Here is a 14,358-nt window from a genome sequence, read left to right as displayed (position 1 = left end):
CAATAAACTTTGACTGTCGAAGGAATAAAATACCTTTTGTACGGTTCCGTTGGATTTGAAGAATGGTAACAAGGATGGTATCATCCACATAAAGAGCAAGAATCACAAAACTGCTACCTTGGCGTTTTATGTATAAGTTGGGGTCTGACGAGCAAGAGATGAATCCTTTAGAGGTGAGAAAAAGATCAAATTTTGTATACCAGGCTCGCGAAGCTTGTTTGAGACCATATAGTGCCTTATGGAGTTGAGCAACAAGGTCTTCTTTACCTGGAATAACAAACCCTTCTGGTTGTTCCATATAAATTTCCTCTTCCAAGTCACCATTAAGAAAAGCAGTTCGCACATCCATTTGATGAGCTTCTAAATCAAATTGAACAGCAAATGCCAATAAAACTCGAACACTTGTAATGCGAACAACTGGTGAAAAAGTCTCTTGATAATCAACACCAGCTACTTGGGAATAACCTTTTGCAACTAAACACGCCTTGAACTTGTCAAAAGATCCATCTGCTTTTACTTTTGTCTTATACACCCACTTACATTTAATAGCTGTACGACCAGGAGGTAATTCAGTTAGTATCCATGTACCTTTAGAGATAAGAGAATCGTACTCTGCTTCCATAGCCTCTTGCCATTGATCCTTTTGTGGTGAAGAAATAGCTTCATCATAAGTAACTGGATCTTCGGAAGTAGAAAAAGCATTATCAGCAATATCGTCATCATAAACATGACATGAGCCATGTTCAAAATCAATAGGCAGATCAACAAAAATATCAATATCATCATTGGCGACATTCGGAATGGATGGTCGTGAAGAGGAAAGTTGCTCTATAGGAAGAGTTTCATCTTCTGAAAGAAATGGAAAAGCTTGAAGCAATGATTTAGTATCATCAGAATCATCCATGGACCATGAGCCTCCCATAAGCTGTTCGTTAAAAGTAGCATCACGATTCACAATTACTTTTTTGGAGGAAGGGTCATAGAATTTGTAGCCTTTGCAAGTGTCAGAATATCCAATAAAAATAACTTTAAGACCAGGAGCATCAAGCTTTGTTCGTGTTTCTTTGGGAACATGAATATAAGCAATACATCCAAAGGTTCGAAAATGAGATACAGAAGGAATGTCACCTGTCCATGCTGTGATGGGTATCTTACCAGAGGGTGCAGTAGTAGGAAGATGATTCTGAATAAATACTGCTGTCAAAGTAGCTTCAGCCCAAAAAACACGAGATAATCCAGAATGAATCAGCATACATCTTACAGCATTGAGAATAGTGCGATTCTTTCGTTCAGCAACACCGTTCTGTTGAGGTGAATATGGAATAGTGTGTTCATGATGAATTCCACTGTCAGCACAGTAACTCACAAACTCTCGAGAAACATATTCACCTCCATTGTCACTACGAAGCTTCTTAAGGCGACGACCAGTTTGAAGTTCCGCAGCCTTGTGGAATTGTTTGAAAACAGATAAGGCTTCAGATTTTTGTCTAAGTAGAAATACAGTCGTATACCTTGAGAAATCATCAATGAAAGTAATGAAGTAGCGATATTGTGATCTCGAAGAAGGTAGAGGTCCACATATATCAGTATGAACAAGATCCAATATGTCATGAGAATGAGTTGTATTTGAAAGAGGAAAGGGTTTGCGATTGTGTTTCCCAAGAGCACAAAATTCACAAATTCCCATATGAGGATGGGCTTTAAGATCCATGCCATGAACAAGATCACGACGTTGAAGATCAAGGAGTTTTGAGAAATCAGCATGAACAAAACGGTGATGCCATACTTTGCAATCATGATCACCTGGAGCAGTGACAACATTTTCTACAGCATCGTTGAGAGAGAGTTCAAACAAATTACCATTTCGAGGAGCAGTGGCTATAGTCTGTCCATCTTTCTCAATTCGGCATTTGGTATGATCAAAACCAACAAACAGACCAAGATCAACAAGTCTAGCAACTGAAAGAAGATTACGTTGAAGATCTGGTACATGTAATACTCCTCGCAAAATTCGAGTGGAAGAAGATAAGGTACCAAGATATAAGTCTCCAATACCCTTTACTTGACAAGTAGTATCATCGGCAAGATAAACAACACGTTGAACTGGCAGTGGATGATAGTTATGAAGCCACTTAGACTGATATGTCATATTTCCTGTAGCACCAGAATCGACAATAAAAAGTGATCCATCGCGTACATGAAGTATTCTGTCTGGAGCAACTGAACATAGGACGCAGCTTGTTTCTGGTACAATGTTGTTTCGATGTTCAGTAGCATATGCTCTATTCCGATCTGTGTCGAATCGACGCTTATAGCACATATGAGTGGGATGATCAGATCGTCCACAATATTCACAAGAAGAAGAAGAAGAGTCTCTAGATAAACGTGGTTGTTTTGTGGTAATATTGTGCTCTTCATCATATTGACGTGCCCAACAATCATCTTCAGTATGGCCATTTCTGTTGCAGTAAGAACATTGCTTATTAGGAAATTTGAGACGAGAGAAAATATTACCGCGACGGCCACCTCTGCGGTTTCCTCGTTGAAATGGACGCCTTCGAGCATAAAAAGCCCGTTCCATCTGTTGTGACTCAGTCTCCTCGTGTGAAATCATAGCTGTTTCATGACTAGCATTACGACGTTCTTGACATTGAGAGTATTCAATTAAAGACATGCAGGCTTGGTCGAAATCAAGACCATCTTTATTAGAGAGAATAGTAACAATGTTATCATAAGAAGAGTCCTTCACCGTATCAAGGAGAAGTGTAATCAGTTGCTTTTGTGGAACAGGATCACCGGCAGCAGCAAGTTGATTAATAATAGATTTGAAAGATTCAATATGTCCCGTCATTGCAGTACCAACTTCATATTGTAACTTGTTAAGCAACCCTCTCAAATAAAGTATTTCTGTGACAGATTTCTTCTGAAAGTTTGCAATAAGGTACTTCCATACGTCGTGGGAAGTAGGCAGTTCGTACATATCAAGCAAAAGGGAATCAGTAAGAGCAGAAAGAATATATCGACGAGCTGCTTTATCACGTCGTTGCCAATCCGTATAGGCAACATTCCAATCTTCAAATATAGGTCCTTCAGTGATAAGCACGTTATCATTATCCGTATCAACAGGCTGAGGCGGACAAACACGATTTCCAAGAACAACATCGGAGAGTTCATCGCCTTCAAGAATTAACAACATCTTTGCTTTCCAGCCTGGAAAACCTTGACCTTGGAAAGGAGGAACAGAACGCTGGCCAGAAGGAAAGCCGTTGACGAGAATATTCATAGCCATATCTTGTTGCGAGAAGACGTATAAGATAAGATCGCAGAATTTGCACACCATATATGGTGAAGGCCGCAATTGAGAATGAGAGAGATATGAGGACTGCGTTCTGTCAATGATAAACGTAAGAAGGATGCTCAAGGAACTTCCAAAAATGTAAGAGACGTCACCCAAAAACGGCAGGGTAAAGGAGACGTTAATAATAAAAGAGTCCTCAAAATAGAGTGGCGTGAGATGCAAGATTGACGGACACAATATGAATAGCAAAAAGCTAAATCTTCTCGAAAAAGTTATCGCCAAAATAAGAAAAAACGATCGCGGACGCTTCACGAAGAAGTAGGACGAAGAAAGCTGCGTCAAGCTCAATTGCAGTAAAAACAGCATAACTTTCTGCTGCGAACTCCGATTGACGCAAACCTAGAACTCAAATCGAAGAGCTCGAGGAGACGAACAAGTTTTGGATGAAAAGTGCCATTGCGCTACGCTCCATCGCGCTTTTCCCGTTTCTCCAAATTTTGAGCAGAACAGCGAGAAAAATTGAGATGAAGTTCAGGGTGTCATGAACAAGAAAACGTAATCAACGATTAGATTGATTAGCAATAAACGTCACATAAAACACTAATCATATTCTTCTTAACACAAAACAACCACAATTAACAAGAATCAATGCTCAAAAATAAAATTTGTAGCAATTTTTGAATCTTACATGCAAATCGCATACACATACTGTTTTGTCACCATGAATTGAATCGGCACATGATCGTTACTGCTCTGATACCATGTTGAGATGTAGAGAGAAAGAGAGAGACGAGACAAGAGACACACCATATACGCTCCCAAAGACTGATTCATATTGAGGACAAGATACAAATATATAGGTGAGACCAAGTTGAGTAGAGTGAGCCATATATAGCTCCAACAACATTACTATGTAAGTTTGGACTTGAGGATTGAAAACCTATTGACACTCCCATGGAAACAAGTTTGAAGTTGAGTCTACATGATGCTGGTCATCTTGCTAATGTCACTCTTTACCAAACTACTATCGGCTACCTCATTTATGTATGCAACACAAGGCCAAATATTCGGTTTGCAGTCTCACCTGTTAGCATATTTATGCCTAGCCCAAGGTCTAAGCATTGGGAAGCTCTCAAGAGGATTTTCCACTACTTGAGTGGCACTTTACATCTTGGATTGTTTTATCCCAAGGGGGGTTATTGTGGCCAGACTTACTGTTGAGAGAGAAGGAGAGAGCACAGAAGTAGAACGCCAAAGTGTGTAGAATACACACATGAGATGATGTATATATAGAGGGGACCTGGGTGCCATATATAGAGAAGCCATATATTGAGTAGCTTCACATATAAGCTCAACACCCCCGCTCAAATAAGGGTCCCTAACTGTGGATGAAAACACCCTTGGGGGATCAAGGGAAAAACCCACAGCTCTATATACACCCACCGTTATATTATAAAAATCATTAAATATACAAATGTTTACGAGGAGCTACATCACTCCTTTTACAATGAATGTTTTATGAGGAGTTACATTACTCCTATCGTATCAAATACAATAATGAATACAAAGGTTCAATAAAGAGGTATAAAAGCTATCGATTAGCTTGTAATCAAAAGTGTCTCCGTGAATCTGTTCTGTAGCTTGTCATCAATATCGCATCACCAAACATGCTTTCATGTTGTCATCAATATGGCATCACCAAACATATCTTCATAAATCTTTTATTGTCACCAAGTTTGTCTTCGTAAAATCAATTCTTTGATCAATCCTACATAGATCATAGACTCCAAAAAGAACATGTCATGAAAATTATTAGCATCGTTAATGAAATAATTACGTTCACAATGCCATAAGAGATGGTTCGCGACGCCACTCTTTTGACGACATATATACGCACGACAACATATGGTACATAAAGTATAAACGTAAAAGTACAAAATGTGTGATTACGTGATACAAATGATATGTGTATATACTACATAAAACAACATTTATCAATGTAGTGATCAATGAATACCATCAAAGTATTAACAAAATATCATCATTATATCAATAAAAATGAATAAATGACCATGGTATCAACGAAAAGCATCATGATATCACCGAGAATAATCATTGTATCAACGAAACAACATTATGGCATCACCGAGAATAACCATGGTATCAACGAAACATCATCATGGCATCACCGAGAATAACCATGGTATCAACGAAACAACATCATGGCATCACCGAGAATAACCATGGTATCAACAAAACATCATCATGGTATCAATAAAAATCACCATGGAATCAACGAAACAACATCATGGCATCACCGAGAATAACCATGGTATCAACGAAACATCATCATGACATCACCGAGAATAACCATGGTATCAATGAAATATCATCATGGCACCACCGAGAATAACCATGGTATCAATGACATATCATCATAGTATCAACGAAAATCACCATGACCAAAGTATTAACAAAACATCATCATGGTACCATCAAAATCACTATGGTATCAATGAGAAATTATCAATAAAACGACGTAAACTATATCTCTAAAAGAATAATTATATGAGAATCAATGAACGAGTATATCATATAACAAAAGATCATGTACCAACAGTAGCTCGATAGAATTTGGACGATCATCAACGGCTCGACTGAATCCGAACGATGTGTAACTGGCTTCTGCAGCAAAGTTACGTCAGTAACAAATATATGATTGATGAAGAAAAATATAATTGAGAAGTTTTCAATTATGAGAAAAATCAAAAGCAAAAAGTAAAATTTTGATTTTCAAACATATTCGCAGTCCGAGACGATAACCCAAAATCGGTGCAAAATTTAGAGAAACTTCCTTCTGCAAAGTTATAGACCACATCTCCCATAGCGGGTAGTTTCTTCTGCAAAGTTGTAGAACACATCGATTCCGGTCTCTCACACAGGTAGTTTCTGCAAAATCGCTTTCAATAAGCAGAAAAATAAAAAACATAAAACGGAAATTGCTTTTTATGTATGTACGCAGTCCACGAACGATAACTCAAAATCGGTGCAGAATTTGAAAACACTTCCTTCTGCAAAGTTGTAGACCACATCCATTCCGGTCTCTCTCACGGGTAGTTTCTGCAAAATCGTTTCCAATTAGCAAAAAAATCAAAAACAAAACGCGGAAGTTTCTTTTCAGGTATGTACGCAGTCCGCGAACGATAACTCAAAATCGGTGCAGAATTTGAAAACACTTCCTTCTGCAAAGTTGTAGACCACATCGATTCCGATCTCCCACACGGGTAGTTTCTGCAAAATCGTTTCCAATTATCAGAAAAATCAAAAACAAAAAGCGAAAGTTGCTTTTCAGGTATGTACGTAGTCCGCGAACGATAACTGAAAATCGGTGCAGAATTTGAAAACACTTCCTTCTGCAGAGTTGTAGACCACATTGATTCCGGTCTCCCACGTAGGTAGTTTCTGCAAAATCGTTTCCAATTAGCAAAAAAATCAAAAACAAAAAGCGAAAGTTGCTTTTCAGGTATGTACGCAGTCCGCGAACGATAACTCAAAATCGGTGTAGAATTTGAAAACACTTCCTTCTGCAAAGTTGTAGACCACATTGATTCCGGTCTCCCGACCAGGTAGTTTCTGCAAAATCGTTTCCAATTAGCAGAAAAATCAAAAACAAAAAGCGGAAGTTGCTTTTTAGGTATGTACGCAGTCCGCGAACGATAACTCAAAATCAGTGCAGAATTTGAAAAAACTTTCTTCTGCAAAGTTGTAGACCACATTGATTCCAGTCTCCTACGCGGGTAGTTTTTGCAAAATCGTTTCCAATTAGCAGAAAAATCAAAAACAAAAAGTGAAAGTTGCTTTTTAGGTATGTACGCAGTCCGCGAACGATAACTCAAAATCGGTGCAGAATTTGAAAACACTTTCTTTTGCAAAGTTGTAGACCACATCGATTCCGGTCTCACTTGCGTGTAGTTTCTGCAAAATCGTTTTCAATTAGCAAAAAAATCAAAAACAACGCAAAAGCTGTTTTTCAGGTATGTACGCAGTCCGTGAACGATAACTCAAAATCGGTGCAGAATTTGACGAAACTTCCTTCTGCAAAGTTGTAGACCACATGGATTCTGATCCCATGGCGGGTGGTTTCTGCAAAATCGATTTTGATCAGGAGAAAAATCGAAAACAAAAATGTACTGCTCTGATACCATGTTGAGAGAGAAGGAGAGAGCACAGAAGTAGAACCCCAAAGTGTGTAGAATACACACATGAGATGATGTATATATAGAGGGGACCTGGGTGCCATATATAGAGAAGCCATATATTGAGTAGCTTCACATATAAGCTCAACACTTACATGCTTTTTTGGACTCCGATTGGACTGGTTGTTTTGACACGCGAGTGTCCACAAGTGGTTTTTTTTTTTAATGATTGGCAGTATATGTATATCATGGTCGATCAAGAAGCAACCTACTATGGCCACTTCTAATTGTGAGTCTAAGTACAGGGTAGTCTTCACAGCTACAATTGAGTGTTCATGGCTGAGACGCCTTATGGATGATTTGGGTGTTGGACAGGACAGTGCCAACACTATCTACACTAACAGCTAGAGTGCACTGGCAATTGCAAGGAGCCCAGTTTTTCATGCTCGCACAAAGCACATTGAGGTGCATTACCACTATGCAGGGAGAGGCTCTTAGCGGGAGAGCTCAGCTTGGCTTATGTGCCAACACAGGACAACCTTGCAGATATTTTCACAAAGGCATTGTCTCATGAGAAGTTTGAAGCTTTCCACGAAGATTTGGACTTAATCCCTTTTGTGGAATGACCATATGCTCAGGTCATGGCACTTCCCTTTACTCATATTCCAGCACTCAATTCACCGCATCACTCTAGGGGGGGTTTGTTACCATATACATGTGTTAGTTATGTGTGTGAACACAGTTAGGACCACCGATGTATTTTTTCCCTCACTAGGAGGTCTTTTACCCCGTGCATTGTATATACACTCATCATTCTAGGGCTATCTATATTTCCACTGCACACTCACTAACACACTCTTTATTGTGTGCCTTGAGCTTCCTTTGTCTTCTCCAAGTTGTGTGCATTTCCCTTTAACCCTAATTCCAACAATTTACATGTAGCTAAGTTAAGAAATTCAGGTGGGTTTTTCAACCACCTCCTATGTGTAATTCTAAATGAGAACAATGCTATACTAGTTATGTGAGCAAGGATTCATTACAGTCTGAGATACTTGGTCCTTCTCATTTGAGAACATGTTTCTTCGAACATACTCATCATGATCCTAAGCTGCTGCATTCCATCCATTTAGCCATGGTGGTGCAACTACATGTATTCCACTCTAGGAAGGGGGAGAAGTAGAGCTATGTTTATCTACAGGTGCATGCCAAAGTGATAAAGCAGGTATGACAGTCAAGGGAAAATAGGTGGATGCAAGTGTGCAAGTTCGCGGGGGGGGGGATTATTTGGGCCAAGGTTCTTTGCTATGGTGGATCTCAAAGGTAGCCAATCACAAGGTTAAAAGTGCAAAAATGAAACTGCAAGAGGTGGATCTCAAAGTGCTTCATGGGCGGATCTAAAAGGCCTGTCAATCAAAGGTATATAACTCAAGGACTATGACAATTCAAAGAAAAGGGTTCTTTGTAGATTCTCGAGGAACTCGATAGGCACAACAAGATGGTCAGAGATTGGTTGAGTTGGTAGACCTAGAGTGCTCAATTTATGGAGCATATCTTTTAGATTGGAAAAGTCAATGTCCAAATGGCCAAGATATAAGCAATTGCAGTTTTGTTGGGGGCTAGTTTTACTCCACTAAGTCCTAGCAAAATCCTAGCAAACCAAACACCAAGGAAGATTCACAAAATAGAGGTGGGTTTAGATAGAGGTGCCAATAGAGGAGCACTTTCTCTTTGTGGTTTAGTGAAGTCTATTTCTACTTGACTACCTTCACCCACATAAGTAGGAAGTAGCATAAACCATTGGCTAGTGTTCACAAAAATTAGGATTAAATCTATTTGTAGTGTCTAAAATCACAATATCTCAACCAGATTATAAGATTTCCATGAAAAAAACCACTAGAATTTTACAAATTTTTTAATACCAAAAAATTAAATTGTATTCCTAATGGCTTCAAAGAAATTAAAAGTTATTCTTAATTCAAGATTTCTTCAATGACAACAAAAGTGATGGGTTAGTCTGCAGCATGCAGCAATGAGCAATGATGAAGCACATAGATTTGCAACAATATAATCTATATGTGAGAATAATGGATACAACATTGAGAGAGAAAGAGAGAGACTGCAAGGACACTTAAAACACTAAATGGAAGATAATGGAGAAGAGAAACACAAATGTAGACCACCTCTCTGTATGGACACAGAAGGTATTTTGACTTTCCACTTTCACCGTTCTTTTCATTTCCTAAACGCACCCTTCACTTATGCACTCTTTATGTTTTGAAAGATTTTTATTTTTCCAAGATTGGGGAGACCTAATGGCAAATGCTTCAAATTTTAGCATAAGAATTGGGATGGTTTCAAGGGTGCCCTTTTTTTCTTTGGTCAAAAAATATCTTTTTTGCAATCCCTTCCATGGGTTTTGTCTAAGCTAAAAGGAAAGATCTTCACATGAATAATATGGGGGCCTTAGACGCCATGTAAAGAAATCTTTTATCTATTCTTGGATGACTCCTTCTCTAGATCAAAATTTTAAAGGGCTCCTTTCAATAGGGATGAGTTCTATATTCTTAACATGATCATCTAACCATGGATTGTAGGCCATTGAAAGGTGCTTACAAGATGCAGGTAAATGGATTTTATGAGCAACAATTGCTTATGTGGATATCACAAATAAGACCATTACTAGGGTGACAAAAGTGTCATAAACAAAGCTTAGTCTTATTGGAATACTAACATACGATGCTTAAATTTTTTCCCTATATTTTAGATTTGAAGGTATCAAAACCTATGTACAAGATAAGCTGTCAAAACTCAAACATTGTTGAACAGAAACTTGAGACTACATGACACTATATTTACTCGCAAAGAGGCTCCAATGTCACATGGTGGTGGTGTAAATTCCTTCACATGAATTAGGACACCTTCTCCACACCTTGCCCAATGGAATGGCTTGCAGGGCAACCTCAACATCCATGAGTTTATCAACAATATTGTCAAGCACATCTCAATGCTAAGCTATCACTAGTGGGATAACTTCAAAGAAACTAAACCTTTCTGATAAAAATCACATCATCTTTGCCTCTACTTGTCGGATGAAACTACTCTTCTTGTGTGCTCACGGGGCTAGCATTTGATTCCTTGTTGTATATTGGCATGATGCACACATAGTTGAAAATACCATGTAGAAGTTGCATGCAACAACCATAGAAAGTATTTTCCATTTGATCACTTTCTCTATTATATCATCACTGCCTGAGAGAGAGAGAGAGAGAGAGAGAGAGAGAGAGAGAGAGAGAGAGAGAGAGAGAGAGAGAGAGAGAGAGAGAGAGAGAGATTAGAATTCCATTGCCTATGGTGATCTCTTCCTTGGATATCTGGCCGTTTGTATGGAGTTGGCTAAATGGTATAGACATGCTCGTATATGGAGTAGGCTCACATGTCTAAAGTAGGATGCCTTGGGTGTCATGTAGGTACTTTAGAACCACGTGCACTATATTTGACATGTAGATGCAAAGATATAGCAAATTATCATAGGTGCCACACTATTGGCTAGCACAGATGGAACATACACACGTCGTTCATTCAAGTGCAGTATGAAGCACTCCAGGCAGGTGCAGCGGTAAGCTACCCATACATCTATCAACATATGCCAACTTTACATATTCAGTATGAAGCACTCCAGGCAGGTGCAGTGGTAACTTACCCATACATCTATCAACATATGCAAGGTCTTGTAAAGTGCTCGATGATTGCACAATGATGAAATTTGATAGCTAAGCTTCATGATCTATCGATTTCATGATTGGTGTAGTCTAAGGATTCTCAATACGCTTCCGCAAGGCTGATTTTCTTTTTGAAATCTTAAAAAGATCAATTCTTTTTTTGCTTTGACATATGTGAGTCAGTAGATCAAGGATAATGTCACACATATTTGGCACTCAATGGATATAAGCTCACAATTTGAGTTGGAAACGATGCAGTGTGATGTATCCATGCCTATGTAATCATGTAAGGCACATATAATAGTAGTTCACAAGGTTGACACTATCATTGAAGCCAAGGTCTAATCAATCTATTTTTCTCTATATGCATGCATGGCATGCAAAATAAGATGGCAGTACATCCACTCCATCATTGGATGTGTTTCGTGTCATAAAACTCAATATCTAATATCTAACCAACCCAAATGATTTTCTCATATTAAACTAATCACTTAATGTGGGAGAATAAACGGGAACAAGGGTTAAGATATAGGCATGTGCTTATAGATCTATCTCAACACGGGGCCAATGGTAAAGGGGCCCAAATGAGAGATGGTCTATCAAAGAGAAAGGCTAACCAATGGAGCATAAGACCTTAGGGTTAGCTTCATTGAAGACCTTCAATAATGTGTGTAAAAGTCCTTTGACCTTAGGTAAGCTAGGGTTGAGCTTCAGGTGGGAACCCGACCCAGCTTGAGGTGCTTGTCCTGCTTGTCATGCTTGCTGACTAATGTGCTTAAGGTGCTTGATGATTAAGATGCTTGAGATGCTTGAGGTGATTGATTACTATTATGTATGCTAGCAAGAAGAGTTAGGATAAGTGAGGAGCTAATTCTTTCTCCTATGAAATGTTTTTTCTTCCTCTTCCCTACCCTCATTTCCCTACTAGCTCTCTCCACGGTCTTGGGACAGAGGCTTGGGATAGTTAAATCTTTCTTCAAGTCTATGTTATGCTTGTGATGCATGAAGTATTCCATCTTCATTGCATCACCTAGGTCACAAGGAACACAAAAATTGTATTGTAACAAGTCTCTCTTAATGGGAGAAATCATAATACAAATGCCTATTGAAGGGGAGACCGGCTCCACATAAATCTAGTCCTCAACTGTTTTCATGTTCTCTAAATTCTCTCTCTTGCAAAAGTATTGTTCATGCCAAGTTAACTAGTTGCTATGATTATGTTTCTATCTTCAATTATATTCACCCGCTATGGTCACAAAGTCATTTCTCAAAAGTACTCTCATTAATTTCTGCTACTCTCAAGTTAAATAGGCCAAGTCCATTACATTTCCTCACTAACATTAGCTACTCTGTCCCCAACAAACTGAGGCTGATAGATGGGTTTTTGATTGTTGTATATGTATAAAGCGATGATCATTAATTTACAACATTGGCTCTATGAACAAGGTGCAACCAATCCAAATGAAGGTTTTTATGGGTCAGAAGTAGGCATGGCCTATCCATCAAGCAGCTGATTCATGGCATGACATGAATATATTAAAAAAGCCTCTACACAAGTAATATATTGTGTAGACACCAGATAAAATCTGGCATGACTATTTTCTTTGGGAGTATTCACATCTTTCTCCACTGTTTATGGAAGAAAAAGATTCTCTCTTGAGCTTGTTGTGAATAAGGCTCCAATGAAAAAAGATCTATTTCTTAGTTGCAACATTGGTTATGTCTCTAGGGTTGGTATTTTCATGGGTATTATCTAGTTAATACACAATCACTCCATAGGTGTTGAGAGTTAAAATTTAATCTCAACAAAGTTCTAATATCAAGGAAACAAGTTCACAATCTACCAAGGGGTAGTGGAAAAATTCAATTTTTTTAGTTGATTCCAAACTCTTTTGATCAGGGTATACTTATTCATCACCGTTGGCTACTAGGTTGATCAGTTTTCATCCAAAGTCTAACCAAGTGGTTTGACATTGCAAAAGCTAACCAAGGGGTTTGGATTGCAAAGGCAACATCCATGGTTACCAATTTTTACTACTTGTTTTCACTATTCTTTCATTTATTGTTCAAGAGGTCAACATTATGTTACCTCTTTAAGGCTCGTTTTATGGTAAGGCATTTTTCCAATTGTATCTTTCTTGTTTGCAAAGTGCAGATGGCTATGGGTAAGTGAACGTTATATTCAACATTCGATATGCATATTATTTGGTTCTATTTCTTTTTTGAATATGCTTTGCTTGATTGGTTACAAGTTGAATGAATAATCTTGAATGATTTCATCCATTTTATTGTTCCAAGGCATGATAAGTTCATGTACAAGAAAATATTTGTGGGTTGGAGTGTCCCAAATAAGTTTCTGTATTATGCAGTTATGGACCTACATGTAGGGTTTTCTTTGGAACATGTTGTCACATGGTGCATAACATCGTCTAGGAGCTCAAGCACTTTGGTTTAGACCATGTTATACACCATGAGTGTGGGGATCACAATGCCTTACAACATGGCTAAGGAATCAACAATGTTATAAATACCCATATTTGCTAACTTGAAAAATCCACAAGCACCCAAAAAATCCATGAACTCTTTTGGTGAGTGTTAGATCTATGTCATGAATGTGCATGCTACTCCAAATTAGCCTTTGCTAAACAGTAGGGTCCATAACACCTATGTGGGACCCTACTGTTTAGCAAAGGCTAGTTTGGAGCAGCATGCACATTCATGACATAGATCTAACACTCACCAAAAGAGTTCATGGATTTTTTTGGGGGCTTGTGGATATTTCAAGTTAGCAAATATGGTTATTTATAACATTGTTGATTCCTAGCCATGTTGTAAGGCATTGTGATCCCTATTTACTAGTCATTTTGTAAGACTGTCTATAGACGATTGGGAAATACACCTCAGCATTGTCACTTATCCAAAGGGGATATACATATTACAAGTATAATATTGTGCTAAAGGATATGAAAAGCGCATATGTTAGCACCCAGTAATCCAGTTATAAATCATGTATCACTCTAGTTGGAGTTTGCTTAAAAGAAGGTAGAGCATGTTTGTAGTTAGTTTTAGTCTTTTCATGTGTACGCGAAGTTGTATGGTGGGGTTATTTACTCAGATGAAAATTGATAACAACTCAAGGACTTGT

This window comes from Adiantum capillus-veneris, chromosome 15, assembly GCF_014529385.1.
Source record: "Adiantum capillus-veneris isolate H3 chromosome 15, ASM1452938v2, whole genome shotgun sequence".
Taxonomy (NCBI): domain Eukaryota; kingdom Viridiplantae; phylum Streptophyta; class Polypodiopsida; order Polypodiales; family Pteridaceae; genus Adiantum; species Adiantum capillus-veneris.
Note: the sequence above shows the minus strand (reverse complement) of the source record.